At 30.0% G+C, this 5,000-nt stretch overlaps 1 protein-coding gene across 16 annotated transcripts in view; it reads left to right on the forward strand.

Moving 5' to 3' along the window:
• Positions 1 to 5,000, forward strand: part of LOC106791425 (tyrosine-protein phosphatase Lar) — a 542,243-nt gene that overhangs the window by 520,253 nt on the left and 16,990 nt on the right. The gene's annotated exons all lie outside the window — the stretch shown is intronic.

Raw genomic sequence — 5,000 nt, forward strand, 5'->3', positions numbered from 1 at the left:
TATAATTATATATTTTAATTTTTATACTAGTTTCTCGTTTCATCTATCGACGATGCGCTCTCTCGTTAATGAGATACAGTCGCGTTAATGTTTCGACGTGGGAATTAATTTGAAGTAACATAATAATTTTTGTTTTTTATTTTTTTTTTTTCTTCTTCTTCTTCTTCTTCTTCTTCTTCTTCTTCTTACTCTCGTTTGTATTCTTTCTTTTTATTAAATTGTAAACGTATCGCGGAATTACTCATGGCAAATGTTTGCAATTATTATTACAAATAAAAATACGTATATTATTAATAATATTTATTAAGTTTGATAATTGATATTTGTTAGAAGGTAACCGCGTTTAATTTTTAACGCGACACGCCTCGTTGATATATGAAAAATAATAGATAGAAACATTATAATAATCTCTTGCTTAAAGGCGATGCCGAGCAAGAGCCAAAAATATAAAAGCCCGCCAAAAATCACTCGCGCGAATTATTCAGATAAATGATCATAATGATTACAGTGCTGCTTGCCACGACACGTTCTTTCCTAATAACGAATAAAATCATTATTATTTCGCGATTAAATCGTGTATATATCTAATTATCGGATTGAGAAAATTAATGAAATGTAATACTTTCGATTTCAGATTAAACGCTATCGTCTATCTTCGAAACCTCCCAGCTCATACCCCCACCACGATTACCACCATAACCACCATAATCGTCCATAATTTCCTCAATCATTTACTATTCCTTTTAATAATTATCTTCTCCGTCATATATTCTCGATGAATTCTTTAAAAGAAACCCCAAAAAAAAAAAAAGATACCCATACCAAACAATTCTTCTTCTACTTCTTCTATTTCTATTTTCTATTTCTACTTCTCTATATATGATAATTATTATTCATTATATTATTATTATTATTAATCCCGAATTGAAAACGATTATTTATTTTTCTATTGTTACATTCTATGTCGTATATACATATATATATATATTTTATCCATGTTTTTCTGTCTATTTACATATCGTATACAGGATACGGAAGTGGTCGTTAGTGTTATCGATAAATGTACAAAATAATAATAATAATAACGTTTTTGATTATAAATGGATAAAAATTTCATTTGAATTTTATGAAACGCAAAGATATTAATAATAAATTTATTAATAGTATCGCTTGTTGAAAATACAAATAATTAATAATCTAGCATTCATAATGGAATATTGTTTCTAAAAAATAGACAAAAAATAAAATCGTCTTATATTCTAAAATACGATCATCTATTTCTCTATCATTTATTATAACATGCGCGCTTCTAAAGATAATACGCGTGTATAATACAAATAAATTACATTGACGACGTTTTCATATGTAAATAGATTCATGCATAAATCAACTTTCATAATTCTTCGAAAAAACTTAGTATAACTCGTCATATAAATATGTCTCATCAAAAAAAAAAAAAAAAAAGAATTATATTCTTATACCGACTGCACCACGATCCGCAACCGCACCCTGTATATATTTCTATATATTATAGATATCACTTACGTACAATGCTAGGCTTATTATTTATAAGTCACGCCACTCTATTTTTTTTTTTTTTCATTTAAGTTCGACAATAATTCGTAATAATCGAAAATTAAAGTATCCAGTTTAAACAAAAAAAAAAAAGTAATGTGTAAAAAGTAATTAAAAAAATATATATATCCAAATACAGAGAGAGACATGCACCCATTTCTATTCATCGAGTCAATCGTATCGAGTAAAAAAAAAAAAAACAAAAAAAAAAACAAAAAAGAAGGAACGTAGGAGGGAAAGAGGACTTGGCGCGCCCTGTCGTATATATTTTTTTTTCTACTTTTTTTTTTTTTTTTTTTGTTGATCTTTATACGTACACATCAACTCCTCTCTCCTCTCCGTTAATCTTGTTTTTTTTTTTAACTCTCTCTCTCTCTCTCTCTCTCTCTCTCTCTCTAACTCTCTCTCGTTTTATTTTTTGTTGTTCTTATTTTTCCTTTTATTTTCTATCTCTCTCTCTCTCTCTCTTTTTATGTATATATACATTTATATATATCTGTCTATCTTTCTCTATTTCTCTCTCTGTCTATCTCTCTCTTTCTCTCTTTCTTTCATTTTCTGTCTCACATTTTTGTTGCGCGAACTAAAGTTTTGAACGCGCACAATTTTTTCGACTTTTCGTGCCTGTCCTAAACAAGCTCGTCCTAAAAAAACTAAATCCCTTTTCATATTTCCACACATAGACACATATACACACATACACGAATATAGTCACATATATGCATTTAGTTACATGCATACACTCTCGCATACATTTACAATGAAACGTATATATATATATATATATATATATATATATATATACACACACACATATATAATACATACAAATACATATCCTTTCCATATAATACTCGCGTTCTTTTCCTTCTTCGCATTCCCCCATTTTTTACAAATCGGATCTATCGCGGCATCTAACGCGGAATGCGTTAACCCGGAAGCTCTGAAAACATATATATATATATATGTTGGCCCTACTTTTTTGGCTGGCGAGATTTTATATTTTTGGAATTTTTGCGGCAACATATTTTCCCATTAACCAAGAGTCCCTTTCCTTTTTAAAAACAAAACCAAAAAAAAAATCATTCCCGTCCCCCCTAATACTTTTCTCGTAAAAAGAAATACAAAAAAAAAATAAAAAGAAAAAATAATAATAATAAATAAACAAAAAGATTTTCAACTTCAAAAAATATCACAAATAATCGTTTCGTTTTTATATACAGATGTGTATAAAAAACGAAACGAATAGAACATAGAGAAAAAAATATAAATGATTCGGATATAATAACAATGACGTCCCTATTCCTACCCCTCTCCCCCCCTCCCCAGCCTAGCCCTGGTTTATCCCGTCCTCGATTGCCAACTAGTGTGTCCCAAAGATTTTTTCCAGGTGCACGCAGCCACACGGATTTTTCAGAAGCTGATAAACGATTTTTGAATTCAGCTGTGTTCTTTAAAAAGCGATAATTATTAAAGAACGATATTTTACAATTCCCATTTTACATTTTTTACAGGGCCTATAAACTAACTAACTATCTCTTTGTTCGTTGCCGTTGGTTTTTCCACCTAAAACCCCCTTTTATCAAACTACCCCACAATTATCCCACTCTATTAATTAATTGTGTTGATATATATATGAAATAATTAATAATAAGAGAAGAGAAAAGATATTTTAAGTCATGAAGAAAAGAAAAGAAAAATAGAAAAATCATAGCAAACTCATTACTTTTTTCCATTATTTGTTAAAAAATATTTAATATTAAAGGTTACGTTGAGATATGAGAAAAAGAAGAATTTTTTTGGAGAGAGAAAAAAAGTAAACAAAAAAAGAAAAGAAAAGAAAAGAAAATTAATGTAAAGTAAAGAGAAACACTTGGACTTGAACAATTTTTCACAAGCTAAACAAATATCCCCATATGGACTAACATTTAATTAATTATACTCATTCACGTGTTTTTGTCTTTCCTTAAAGCATTTGCAGGAGGATGATCCAGGTTTTGAACACAGCTAGTCTTTAAGATTTATATCACACTCTATAACGTAATATTATTACAATTACCTACTGATATGTACTCACCATACACTTCAGTGTTATTTCTGATGGTTAACGTGATTACGTCAGTAAAAGATGTTTCGTTTTTCTAATTTTAGTTCATTGAACTTCTCTTGCCACGTGTTATGACGTATAGAAAAGCCAGACTGAACGTTCGCGCGTATGCCGTTGCACAATTTCGTCTTCCATTATTATATTTTTTTTATATATTAAGATAAAATTTATAATAAAATTTAACGTACCAAAAGAACAAAAAAAAACAATCATTCGTTCGGGCTCGTGTTTGAGAAAAGCAAAGAAAAGCGCGCAACGGCTACGTACTCGAACTCACAGTCTGCGAGTTAAACGCATACATATACGCACATATATACATATACGAATGAATATTATTTTTTAAAGAACGTACAAAAGGGGACGAGTAAAATAAACCCGAATATATAACTGAAAATAAAAACTATATATATATAAAACAATAAAAAAACTTTGTGTAATATATTAAAATAATAAAATAATCTTCCCCTTTTTTTGAAAAGGAATAGAAAAATATAATTAAAAAATACACGCAACCGAAGTTTATATGTATATATCTATGTATATATGTATGCTCATGATAACCGCACTTTTTTTCACTCTATATATATATTTCACACATATACACAGACATATATATATATATATATTTCTATATCTCTGATATATCTAAGGCTCTTCTGTCTTTAGTTGAGATTTAGTTTTACCTATCGTTTGCACATGTTTAGAGCATGCCTTCGTTTGTTTAAAAACATTCCCGTCGACATTTTCCCTATTCTAGTTCTATTCCTCGAGACGATATTAAAAAAAGAAAAAAAAAAAAAAGAAAAAAGAAAAAATTAACTCCCCCTATTCAATCACGAAGTAATCCAAAATTCACCGAAAATCCTCATCGAACATCCACCAATACCTTTCTCTTTTCTATTCTTCTTTTTCGAAAAGAATACCACAAGTCATCGATCCCCCCAAAAAAATACTTGGCCACCGTAACCATCCTCCGTCCAACCTCGAAAAAAAAATCAAAAAAAAACAAAAGATCGCTGAATTACGTCGAGTCTGCGAAACCATAATCCTCCTATCTATCTATCTCTCTCTCTCTCTCTCTCATTATCTCTCATTTTCATTCATTAATTAGTTCACTCACTCACTCACTCTCATTCTCATTCATGTCAGTCTCTCTCTCTTTATCTCTCTCTCTCTCTCTCTCTCTCTCGCATTCACTCACTCTCTATCTGTCTATCTTTCTCTATTTTCCCTATGAATGGCATGCCGATGCATGAGACGATTTTGCTTTTTGGTTTCTAAAATCCTGATCCTCGTCGATCCCTCGAAAACGAGAGCC

Source organism: Polistes canadensis, unplaced genomic scaffold (assembly GCF_001313835.1).
Source record: "Polistes canadensis isolate GaletaPanama2010 unplaced genomic scaffold, ASM131383v1 scaffold_8, whole genome shotgun sequence".
NCBI lineage: Eukaryota > Metazoa > Arthropoda > Insecta > Hymenoptera > Vespidae > Polistes > Polistes canadensis.